General features: G+C 45.0%; 1 long non-coding RNA gene across 1 annotated transcript; it reads left to right on the forward strand.

Annotated features, from left to right (window-relative positions):
• The first annotated feature begins 2,985 nt into the window (after positions 1-2,985).
• LOC120977801 lies at positions 2,986-13,149 on the forward strand. The gene is made up of 3 exons (XR_005773966.1): positions 2,986-2,997; positions 4,406-4,409; positions 12,900-13,149. It is a non-coding gene; the product is annotated as an uncharacterized LOC120977801 (long non-coding RNA).
• The last annotated feature ends 404 nt before the right edge of the window (positions 13,150-13,553 follow it).

The raw sequence follows: 13,553 nt of genomic DNA on the forward strand, positions 1-13,553 counted from the left end.
GCCCCATAGAAATGAATGGGTCAGTATTCAGTGCGGGTGCAATGCGTTCACCTCCCGCATCGCATCCGCGCGGAATACTCGCTCGTGTGAAAGGGGCCTAACAGTGACTTCTAAAAGACTTTCTTATACTTATACTTAGGATGCTGCCACAGGTTCAGGTTCTTTGACACTTAAATCAGGTGTGGAACATAAAAGAAGAGAAAGTATTAAGGACAGATGCTTCTCTATTTTTTATCAAATCCACTACTGGTTTTGGTTTTAAATATTGAATGTATGGCAGCACCCGTAGGGCGGCCATACACATTCAGCTGTCAGACGAATTATCGTTCTGGGAGTTGTGATGCCAATCTCTCACGACTCCCTCTAAGCTCCCCCATACACATTTACATTTGGCTCGGGTGAACATGTATGTATATTCTATGGGGATAGGCCACCACCAGACACTTATGGCAGCAGCTTATTTCTAGGGAGAATAAAAAGATCTGTTGAAAATATTCACCTCCCCAATCCTCTCTCTCCCGATCCTTCTCTCCCCTTACATCATCTGTCAGGGGAGAGTTAGGAGCCCCCATAGACATTGGACTTTTGGATGAACCCACCGTTCTCGACAATACACTAATGTGTATGAGGGCCTTTAATACAGGTGAAACTCGAAAAATTAGAATATCGTGCAAAAGTCCATTTATTTCAGTAATTCAAATGAAAATTAGAATTTTGTGACAAGGTTCAATATTCTAGGCTCAAAGTGTCACACTCTGCTCAGGGGGTATGGATTAATTAGCTGACTAAAGGGTAACTCAAAATTGTGACTCTGGGGTTTCATAAACTATAATCCATAATCATCCAAATTATAACAAATAAAGGCTTGAAATATCTCGCTTTGCATGTAATGAGTCTATCTCATATGTTAGTTTCACCTTTTAAGTTGCATTACTGAATTAAATTAACTTTGCACAATATTATAATTTTTCGAGTTTCACCTGTACTGACCTCCAAGCACTTCAGATAAAAATGCTGATTTAGATTACTCTTAATTTCTAAAGCAGTCCCATGATAGGCAGGTGTTAACCACTTCACCATAAAGTGCTGACTCTGAGGTTTTATTCTGTGAGTCAGGGACAGGAAACTATCAGTCGTTCTCGGGCATGATGACAAGAAGGAGGTGTTGTGATACTAATTTAGGTCATGTTTGTGAAGGAAACAAAACTATCTCCTTTGCATACAATGTTTCCTAAAATGTTGATATCTAAAACCCAGGTAGATATGACAAGCTTGTGCCACGTAGCCCCTCTAACGTGCTAACGTGGGGAAGATACAAGGCAATGACTTCAAACTAAATCTTTGCTTCAGGAACGCTTGGTTAACAGCTGTGAAAAAAAAATTCCATATGGCTGATTGAGTAATTAAAAAATTTAAAATGTTTTAGCTTCACAAATCTTGAGTGTTTCTAGCATCATTTACTTATACTGCAGACAGAGCAGTGGGGAGAGGCAACTGCTGCAACAAGTTGCCTTACAACCAGACACAGGATTGTGAAAACGTAGAAAAGATCTGACCTCCTGGGACAAGGACAGAAGAAATTTTGGGGAATTTCTCAACTGCAATATATTTTATGCATTTTTTGTGCTTTTAGTATTTATTTTATATGGCTGACAATGGTAGCTGTCAGACAACAATAGTCCTATTGCAGACAGAGCAGTGGGGGGAGGTGCCTGCTGCAGCAAGTTGTCATACAGCCAGACACAGGATTGTGAAAAGGTAGAAAATATCTGACCTCCTGGGACACAGACAGAATAATTTTTTGCATATTTCTCAACTGAAATATATTTTCAACTTTTTTCTTTTTTTCTTATTCTTCTCATATGGCTGACAATGGTAGCTGTGAGACAACAATAGTCTGGAGACGACTGAAAAACACATCATTGAGCTGGCAAGAGAAAGACTTAACATAAGGATTTAGGTTTTCATTTTTGGTTGCGTACTCTAAGGTTCTTTCTTCCAAATAGAATGATGCTTCTGCCAAAATGGAGCAAAACAGCTAATTCTTTATTTTAATACTATTACTATTGTACATTCAAAAAATAAACTTGATGTTGCTGTCCATGAAATGGCTGTTATTGTATTACCCCACCCTGTTAGCCATTTTTTGCGGATCGGATGCGGACCCATTCCTTTCAATGGAGTTGCACAAGATGCGGAAAGCACACAGTGCGCTGTCCGCATTTGTAAGTCTGAGTCTCGGCCCCGCAAAAAAAGGTAGAACGTGTCTTACTTTGTGTCCATTTTGGGACAAGGGCAGGACATTTCTATTGAAGTGAAAAAGAAAATGGCAGGGGTAACATCTGCATGGAGTTTGTATGTTCTCCCCGTGTTTGTGTGGGTTTCCTCTTAGTACAACGGTTTTCTCCCAGACTCCAAAGACATACTAATAGGGAACTTAGATTGTGAGCCCCCTGGGGGACAGCATGATGCTAATGTCTGTAAAGCGCTGTGGAATATAGTAGCGCTATATAAGGGCATAAAATAAAAAATTATGGTCTAAACAAGAAAAAAAAGACAAACTCATGTCACTGATCCCCCGCCACTCCCGTTTTGAGGATGCCTGATCTCCTTTCTGGTTCTCTACTGCCTGCCGCACCGATGGCATCCTGGCTGGCACAGTGATTGTCTACCATGGCCACATGATGCATTTAGACCTTGCTGAGCCTTCGGGGTCTATAATCAGCTGTATGAGCAAAATAGGTATTTTGGGAAACCATGGTAACGGTACAGAAATATTATCTATGACCTATGGAGTAACAGGCGGGGTGATGAGTGTCAGTCTTTTTAGCCCTGTGTCTTATCTTTTATAAAAGTTAAAGATCTGTGCTTGTTTTCAGTACACTTTTGTCAGACAATATGTGCAATTACCACCATCTATCACTATTGCTAAAATTGGTTATGAATTAGTTATTACAGCAGCCTCTACTTGTCACCAGTAATGAGATCTGACACCTTGTAAACAAGTTATATCACTTATCTTCATATTCTCCTCTCGGAGAAGGAAATATTGGCAGGCACAGGCAATTAAGATTCTCTCAGAATATAAAATGACCTCCCCTTAAACATGTCATCTCTACTTTCGCAGCTTTCTCAATTGATCATATGCTCATAGACAGATAAGACGAGGAGAAAGGAGAAAGGAGAAAAGGGCACCATGTTTCCAAAGAAACTAAAGTAGATCGATGCAATGATGTCACAGCCCTATTAATATGGCAGCCATTTTAGATTCTGCCATTTTCCAGCGTTCAGAGTGCAGGGACAGACGTGTGAATGCGCTAGGGACAGGAAAAACCTCTGTTTTAAAAAAAAACCTGAAATAAGTATTTATAAGTGCAGTGAAAGGATGGGGAGGAATCATTTCACAGCATCTTAGTGCAGGGAGATATGTCAGAAGGTGCTGGGGACATTAATAGGAAAGTGATTTACAAGTGCAGGGAACGATTATTTGGGGATCCAAATAGTCATTAGACAGCTCTATCATTCCAGCTTTTTGTTATTGGGCTGTTAGTCTTATGTTGGAAAGCCTTTAGTGGCTTATATCTTAGTATCTTATTCAGTACGACAAAAAAATATATATATACGCATTTCACTTCTGCAGTTATTTCTGTTGAAAGCATATAGGGGAGTATTACAGTACAACAAGAAAAATATATACGCACTGTACTGTTGGAGTTATTTCTGGTCAAAGCATATATGGGCGTATTACAGTAAAAAAAGAAATATATATTCTCAGTGCATTTCTGCAGTTAATCCGGGGGAAAGCGTCTAGGGGCGTATTTCAGTAAAATAAGAAAAATATATACGCACCGCATTGTTGCAGTTATTTCTGTTGAAAGCATTTAGGGGCGTATTTCAGTAAAATAAGAAAAATATATACGCACTGCACTGTTGCAGTTATTTCAGGTGAAAGCGTATAGTGGCGTACTGTATTTCAGTACTGCAAGAAATATATATAAGCACTATTTAATTTTTTTGTGGTCAAAGCGTATAGTGGCCTAATTCAGTCCAACAAGAAATATATATTCTCAGGTCACTTCTGCAATTATTTCTGGTGAAAGCGTATAATGGCGTATTTCAGTACTGCAAGAAATATATATAAGCACTTCACTCTCTAATTTTTTTCTGGTCAAAGCGTATAGTGGCCTAATTCAGTCCAACAAGAAATATATATTCTCAGTGCACTGCTGCAGTGATTTCTGGTGAAAGTGTATAGGGGGGCGTATTTCAGTAAAAAAAGAAATATATATATGCACTGTACTGTTGCAGTTATTTCAGTTAAAAGCGTATAGAGGCGTATTTCGGTAAAAAAAGACAAATATATATGCACTGCACTGTTGCAGTTATTTCTGGTGAAAGCGTATAGGGGTGTTTTTCAGTTTAAACAAAAGAAAAATATATACCGTACGCACTGCACTGTTGCAGTTATTTCTGGTGAAAGCGAATAGGGGTATTTCAGTACTAGCAGAAAAATATATACGCACTTCACTATTTAATTGTTTTCTGATTAAAACGTTTAGTGGCCATTTCAGTCCAACAAGAAATATATATTCTCAGGTCAGTTCTGCAGTAATTTCTGGTGAAAGCGTATAGTGGCGTATTTCAGTACTGCAAGAAATATATATAAGCACTTCATTCTCAAATTTTTTTCTGGTCAAATCGTATATTGGCCTAATTCAGTCCAACTAGAAACATATATTCTCAGTGCACTGCTGCAGTGATTTCTGGTAAAAGTGTATAGTGGCGTATTTCATTACTGCAAGTAATATATATAAGCACTTCACTCTTTAATTTTTTATGGTCAAAGCGTATTGTGGCCTAATCCAGTCCAACAAGAGATACATATTCTCAGTGCACTGCTGCAGTGATTTCTGGTAAAAGCGTATAGGGGCGTATTTCAGTACTTCAAGAAATATATATACACACTTCAATCTTTACTCAATCTTTACTCAAAGCGGAAGGGTCATATTTTAGTACAACAGGAAAAATATATTTTCAGTGCATTTCCGCAGTTAATTGTGGTAAAAGCGTTTAGTGGCCTATTTCAGTACAAAAAGAAAAATATATTCGTCACTTTTAGGGGTATTTTAATTTCCTTCTTATTGGTTTAGTTCAGCTACAAGTATGTCAGGCAGAGAAGTGCCAGGCCGTGCACAGAGGAGTGGCAGAGGCCTAAATGTTTCTGGCGCAAGCTGAGGTCGCAGAAGAGTAAGGGGTCGTGGCAGCAGTAGTCGCAGCAAGAGGCCTGAGCTCCTGGTGTCATCTAGCAGTCGTGTCTTGACCAGCAACCCTGCGGTTATTGATTGGTTAACTCGGTCATCCACGTCATCCAAATGACATCAGACGCCCCCAGCCAACAGTCGGTGGGTTCGTCAGACACAACCCTTAGTTGGCATGGCCCGGGAGCAGGCCCTGTGCCCTCACCTGTCCTCAATCTGCCTCTGGCCTTTTCTGTTCCATCACCGCAAAAAGTACTACATGCAGTGGGCTCTGCTTCACTTTTCAACGAGGATGAGCTACTAGAGGACAGTCAGCAGCTACGGCCCAGCCAAGATGTGGAGGAGACATCTGCCGCTTTCTCCGCTAGGGGATCATGTAGTGATGAGGAGAGTGGAACGGGAGCTTGTGTTGCGATAGGTCAGGCTCCTGACCCAGAGACCGTTGAGGAGGACATCAGTGATGTGCAGACACTACTCGATGATGATGAAGCCGATTGCACTTGGGAGCCGGGTAAAGAAGGGGCTTTGTCATCATCAGGAGAAGAGGGTGGCAGCTTGCCAGTCAGGCAGCAGATGAGCCAGCAAGTCGCTAGCGTGGCCGGGAGTCAGCAGGGTGGCAGTAGTGGGAGGTTGGGAGCCAAACGGGCACGGGGTAGACCACTCGCTTTGCAGCAACCTACCTGCCCAGAAAGGAGTGGTGCACGGGTTAACGGAAGCAGCGGCGGTAGCGGTCAGCCAGTGAGAAGTGTTGGGGGGAAAATTAGGTACTCGGCGGTGTGGCTTTTTTTGTGAAGCCGCCGGAGGAGGTCATTATGGCCATATGTAGAATATGTGGGCAGAAGGTGAATCGTGGGCGGGGTGCCAATGTTGGCACCACGGCCCTGCGTCAACATATGCAGCATCACCATAAAGTGGCCTGGGAGAACTGTGGCTCCGATGTGGTGGTCCAGCCTGATGCAGCTGCCACTACATCACCAAGTTTCAGCCAGTCAAGGCTCCACCACCTCAGCCGAAGGGAGCTGTCTGTCAATCCCATCTTCTGCTGGTCCAGGTGCTCCTGCTCCTACTCCTCGTCAGTCATTCCGTAATCAATCGATCCCCAAAGCGATTGCCAAGAGACAACAGTATGCCTGCACGCATCCAAAGGTGCAGAAGCTGAACATGCTCCTGTCCAAGTTGCTAGTGCTTCAGTCCCTCCCTTTCCAAGTGGTGGATTCTGCACCTTTCATAGAACTGATGGCTTGTGCCTATCCAAGGTGGAGAGTCCCAAGCCCTCATTTCTTTGCTAAAAAGGCAGTACCAGCCCTGCACACACATGTAGAACAGAAGGTGGGCCAGTACTTGAGAATGTCGGTGTCTGCCAAGTACACGGCAGCAGCGACGTGTGGAGCTGTAACTACGGTCAGGGACAAATTGTCCTTTAAGGCCCACTGGGTAAATGTGGTTCCTGCACAGCCACACCATCAACTTGGACAGGTCACGCCGCTTCCACCTCCATGTTGTCACTCCGTTGGTCCAGCGACAATGTCCGCCTCTGCCTCCTCATCCTCCACTATGTCCTTAGCCTCTACTGCAAGGAAAAGTCACAGTGCCCCTCCAGCATACCACATGTGCAGGGCTCGGCGGTGTCACGCTGTTCTGCACCTGGTTTGCCTTGGTGAGCGGAGTCACACAGGGAAGGAACTGCTCCATGTGATGCATCAAGAAATCGAATTCTGGCTTTCTCCACGACAACTCAAAATTGGAACTATGCTGACCGACAACGGGAAGAACATGGTGTCAGTGCTGCATCAAGGAAGGCTGAGCCATGTGCCCTGCATGGCACACGTGTTCAATCTGGTTGTCAAGTGGTTCCTGAAGTCTTCCACCCATCTGCAAGACACCCTAAAAATGGGCAGTAAACTTTGCATGCACTTCAGCCACTCGTATACCGCAAAGCACACCTTCCTTGAGCTGCAGCGGCAGAACAGCATCCCCCAACATAGGCTGATATGCGACTTTTCCACCCGTTGGAATTCCACCTTACATATGTTGGACTGAGTATATGAACAGAGAAAGGCCATCAACGATTTCTTGATGATGCAAGCGGATAGGAGCACTCCCCTGTGTAACTTCGATGTCAGCCAGTGGAAGCTCATGCGTGACACCTGCCATTTGCGCAGGCCCTTTGAGGACGCCATGTTATTTGTCAGTCATCAGGACTACAGGATGAACGACATCATTCCACTGCTTCATGTCCTGGAACAGATGCTGGTAACAATGGCTGGTCAGGGGACAGTAGACGTGGCGCCTCAATCTCACGGCCACATGAGCTCTGTGGTGGCTGAACTGGAAGAGGAAGAGGAGGGGGAGGAGGACATTGGAGCACAGGCAATGTGTAGCCAAATGGGTGGTTTTTCTACTCAGCTGACAGGACAGGAGGAGCAGGAGCAGCCTGAGGAGCTACAGGGCGATGAGGAAGTCGAGACAGAGGACCCGGACACACCGTGGCAGTATGCACTGGAGATGGAGGCATGAAGTCCATCCGAGTCACTTGCACAAATGGCACAATGCATGCTCACTTGCTTGTGTAGTGACAGACGAATTGTCACCATTCGGCAGAGGGATGACTTCTGGTTCTCCAACTTGTTAGATCCTCGCTACCGGTCCAGAATGGGAGCCTTTTTTACTACAGAGAAATCCTATGTAGTCAGCTGGCCGCTGCCTATCTGCGCCATCGTCCATCCTCTCGCAGGTCTGACTGGTGGGGCCCTCAGCGCTCACGTTCCACTGCCATGGCTGCTGGGGAGGGGTGGGGTGGCAGGAGCAGTACCAGCTCTATCAGCAGCAGCCTGAGTCTACAGTCGCTGATGAGTAGCTTTCTTCACCCGCATAGTGAAGAAACTACTCTCCAGCAGCAGCAGCAGGCAGACCTGGAGAAGGACGTGAACCAGCAGGTGGTGGCATACTTGGACAGCACCCTGCCACCCCACATTGAACATCCGCTGGACTACTGGGTAGCCAAACTGGATTTGTGGCTGCAACTAGCAGAGTTCGCCCTGGAAAAGCTGTCCTGCCCGGCAGTAGTGTGGTATCAAAGAGGGTGTTTAGTGCGGCGGGGGCCATAGTTACCCCAAGGAGAACTCGCCTGTCTACCCAAAATGTGGAGAGACTGACCTTTGTCAAGATGAATCAGGCGTGGATCAGCCATGATTTCCAACCACCAATTCCTGATGCATCAGACTAGATCATCCATGGTGCCACGCCAACTCTTTGATACATGAGACCGGTTTATTCTTATTACCTGCCTCAGCTACTACTTTGATGCAGCAACCCGCCTGGTGCCACACATCTGATGCCAAGTGCTCCTTATTTCACCCACCTTCGTCAGCAGGTACTGATATTGCCACCCCCCGCCCCACTCTGTTACCGGGTCACTTTGTGGTCTCCTGATGCAGCTGCTGCTGCCATCTCCAGACTATGTTACCTTGCCACTCTGTGGTATCCTCCTTATGCTGCTGCTGCTGCTGCTACTGCCATCTCAACATTATGTCACCTTGCCACTCTGTGGTCCCCTCATGCTGCTGCCATATCCACACTATGTCACCTTGCCACTCTGTGGTATCCTGTTACTGCTGCTGCCATCGCCACATTATGTCACCTTGCCACTCTGTGGTCTCCTCCTGCTGCTTCCATCTCCACACTATGTAACCTTGCCACTCTGTTCTGTCCTCATGCTGCTGCCATCTCAACACTATGTCACATTGACACTCTGTGGTGTCCTCCTGCTGCTTCTTCCATCTCCACACTATGCCACCTTGCCACTCTGTGGTATCCTACTGCTGCTGCCATATCCACACTATGTCACTGTGCCACTCTGTGTTCTCCTCCTGCTGCTGTTTGTTACCTTGCCACTCTGTGGTGTCCTCATGATGCTGCCATCTCCACACTATGTCACCTTGCCACTCTGTGCTCTCCGAATGCTGCCGCCACCTCTAAACCATGTCACCTTGCCACTCTGTGGTCTCCTCCTGCTGCTGCCATATCCACACTATGTCACCTTGCCACTCTGTGGTCTCCTTCTGCTGCTGCCATATTCACACTATGTCACCTTGCCACTCTGTGGTGTCCTCATAATGCTGCCACCTCCACACTATGTCACCTTGCCACTCTGTGGTCTCCGGATGCTGCCACCACCTCTAAACTATGTCACCTTGTCACTCTGTGGTCTCCTCCTGCTGCTGCCATCTCCACATTATATCACCTTGCCTCTCTGTGGTCTCCTTCTGCTGCTGCCATATCCACACTATGTCACCTTGCCACTCTGTGGTGTCCTCCTGCTGCTGCTGCAATATTCACACTATGTCACCTTGCCACTCTGTGGTCTCCTCCTGCTGCTTCCACCTCACCAGTATGTGATAGGTCCACTCTATGGACTTCTTATGCTGTTCCCACCCTTCCCACTTCATGACTGGTCCACTATTTTGGCTTTCGGCCGGGCTGACATAAACATTTATTTGACCTTTCTTCTGATCTGTCAGAAGGAAGGAAAAATGAGAAGCACAATGGATCTTGTCCGCATAGCAGCTGTAAGGCCTGTATGGTCCCATCAGAATTGGCTTATGATTTGGTAGCCAAAAGCAGGAGTGGGTACAAAACACATAAGACATGCAAATATTCCATTCACGTGTCATCTCTGTTTTACATCCATTTTATTTTTGGCTTTAGCAATACTGATGGATTATTGAGCAAATGCTGACCGAGTAAAGGCGTATGCTCAACAGACAGGATCCATTTTTTGTGGGTTATTGTTCTGACAGATCAGAGGAAGGGCAAATTAATAAGTGACGTCAACACAACTATGTCATGGGGGCTCTACTTGTATACTCATTTAATAGAACAGGTTCTGTTGACATCGATGTGGAATCAGCTGGCAACGGTGTAAAAGAAGTGCGCTTCTTCTTGGCGCTAACATTGACCTGTAAGGCTGAGTTCATACTTGAGTTATTTGTGCAGTGTGCAGTGATTCTAAGAGTGACGCCTGTCATCTGCATGTCATACGGACTCACATAATTATTTCACTACCAAAGCAGACTCCCTATGCATGCTAGTACAAGGCACAGTGTTCTACACCACTATCAAGGCTCTCAGCAGCCAGGAAATAGCCATTTTTTAACGTAATTCGCCGCAAATTTATTCGGATCGAACCAAATTTTTCCTCAGGCAGAAAGTTCCATAGTCTCACTGCTCTTACAGTAAATAATCCTCTTCTATGTTGGTGAAGAAACCGTCTTTCCTCTAGATCACGGACGTCAAACTTGTTGCTCTCCAGCTGTTGCAAAACTACAACTCCCAGCATGCCCTGATAGCTGTAGTATGTCCAGGCATGATGGGAGTTGTAGCTTTGCAACAGAATGAGAGCCACAAGTTTGACATCCCTGCACTAGATGTAGAGGATGTCCCCTTGTTATACATACAGTCCTCGAATAGATCGCTGTATTGACAGTCAATATATTTATACATAATTATTAAAGCTCCCCTCAGCCATCTTTTCTCTAAAATAAATAATCCTAATTTTGATAATCTTTCTGGGTCCTATGGTCCACCCATTTCATGAATTACTTAGGTTGCAGGCTGCCTGCTCAAGCTCTGCTATGTCTCCCTTTAGGATCTTATTAGCCTTAGCAGCAGCTGCCTGATACTGGCTGCTACAGTTAAGCTGACTGTCTACAACAATGCTTTGGTCCTTTTCCATGTCAGTTTTACATGTTTTTTCCCATTTAGCAAGTAATCTTGGCACATATTTCCATTCCCATTTATATAAATTTTCATAATGTGTATCAGTACCGACAACAAGAAAGAACAAAGAAAGAAAGGTACTATGAAGTATAGGTCTTTATTGAAAAATTGACTAGTAAATGTGCACAGAAACAGGAGGTAGAATATTACACATACAGATGACAGTAGGTCAGGTAGAATATAGCATAGACTTATAACAAGGAGACTACTTCTCCATGTATACACACTTATTGGGCCATGACTCACAAGGGAAAGATTCCTATAAGAATGACAATTAGTAATTGCTTTCCAACCATGCACATATATGTATGGCACTGGTCAGGTCTTTAAAGATGGTGCCCACCCTGGAACACTGCGAGCACTATAGCCACTAGTTTTCTGCTGTTGTACACAGCAGAGACTTGGGGCTAATATCTGTGATTGGTGATAATGCCAATCACAGACATTTAATAACCTCAGATCAATTGTGCTCAATTGTGAGGCGCTACGATCTGGGGAGCGATTCATTCCTTGTAGTAGCCTTGGGCCCTTGGAAGGATCCGAGGCTATTACAGCCGTAGTTCCTATGAAGGCCTGCAGATGGCAGTGCTGCAGGGCTAATTCATAGCAGTATAAGGCCTCTTTCACACGACCGTATGGCTTTTTCAGTGTTTTGCGGTCTGTTTTTCACGGATCCGTTGTTCCGTTTTTTGTTTCCGTTGTGTTTCCTTTTCTGTTCTGTTTTTCCATTCCACTTTTCTGTATGGCATATACAGCATCAAATTTTCAATAGATGGCAAAAACGGAACGGATACGGAAGACATACGGATGCATTTCCTTATGTGTTCCGTTTTTTTTTGAGGACCCATTGACTTGAATGGAGCCACGGAACGTGATTTGCGGGCAATAATAGGACATGTTTTATCTTTCAATAGAACAGAAAAATACGTAAATGGAATAAGTTCCGTTTTTTTTTTGCGGAACCATTGAAATGAATGGTTCCGTATACGGACCGTATACGGAACGCAAAAAACGTCCCGTGAACGGAAAAAAGAACGTTAGTGCGTAAGAGGCCTAAGGGATACGTGATCTAACAATCACTTGGTAAAGTCCCCTAAGTGGACTTAAAATACAGTATGTGTAAAAAAAAGTTAAAACATGTTTTAAAAATTCCAAACAAATTAAAAAATTAAAAAATTCAAGAAGATGAATGGAGTAGCATGTCTGACCTGCTGCTCTAGGGGCCAGTTTGAGGTATATATGAGTACTTGAGCTCTGGCACACTCTATACCAGCTTAAAGGGATTGCCCTGCCGAATAAAATACTGTATGTGAAAACTGTTGTAGTATGATACTAGAAGGACATTCATTCATCTGTATTACTCAAACATTTTTATGGCACAGATCATTAATACTATCTTAAGAACAATACAGAAGAGAGAGATCACATGGCAAACTCCTAATAAGTAGAACACCTACTATCCTGTACATCAGGGGTCGGCAACCCCCGACACACGTGCCAAAGATGGCACGCAGGCTGCTTTTTACTGGCACACCACTGCAATTTGTGGTGGCTGCACCTTTAATAAACAAATTAATGTCAGACGCGCCAGGCCCACCGCCCCTGATGTTTCCCACCACGCCAGCCAGCAGAGTAGACTCTGCTACCTCACGGGCTGGCTGGCTGGCTGTGTAGCGCTGCGATACACCACGCTGTGCCTTTAATAAATGAAGAAATGTGCCACGAAGGGCACGTCTCCTAGGCCTGCCCCTCAGGCTTTCGGCCACGCCAGCCACCCAAATGCATTCTGCTGCTACCTCATGGGCTGGCTGGCTGAGCAGCGCTGCTCCTGTTATCTGTTACTTTGGAGCAGGTGGATTAAAGGGAGCTGGTCCGCTTGGGGATAAGGTAAAGGAGCATAGTGACTAATTTGGGGGTGAGGGGAGGATGGTGGGACAATGGGGAGCAAACTTGTGACAACCTTGGGGGGTGGGAGAGAATGGTATGCCTGCTGTTTAGAAATGTGGGAAGATGGGGAGGAAGCTTTTGACTATTTTGGGGGGGTGGGGGTGGATGGTTAGCGTGCATGTGATTGCTGGGGAAGGGGGAAGATGGTGAACCTGTTTCTGATTGCTGGGGGGGGGCATGTGGGGATGATGGCATGCAATATTCTGACAACTGTGGGGGAGGGGAGGATGGTAAGCATGCATGGGGCTAAGCTTTGATTATTACTGGTGTTGAAGGGGTGTCGGTGTATTGGATGCCAGTATATGGGGGCCCCTCCACCAACCATGCACTTACTGTCAGTGGTGAGCCCTCATTTAAAATGACTGAGCGAGGGCTGTCCTCCCCACCGCTGTCAGTAAGTGCATGGTTGGTGGAGGGGTCCCTCATATACTGGTGCCCCATACAGGTGAAACTCAAAAAATTAGAATATTGTGCAAAGTTCATTTATTTTAGTAATGCAACTTAAAAGGTGAAACTAACATATGAGATAGACTCATTACCTGCAAAGCGAGATATTTCAAGACTTTATTT

Source organism: Bufo bufo, chromosome 8 (assembly GCF_905171765.1).
Source record: "Bufo bufo chromosome 8, aBufBuf1.1, whole genome shotgun sequence".
Taxonomy (NCBI): domain Eukaryota; kingdom Metazoa; phylum Chordata; class Amphibia; order Anura; family Bufonidae; genus Bufo; species Bufo bufo.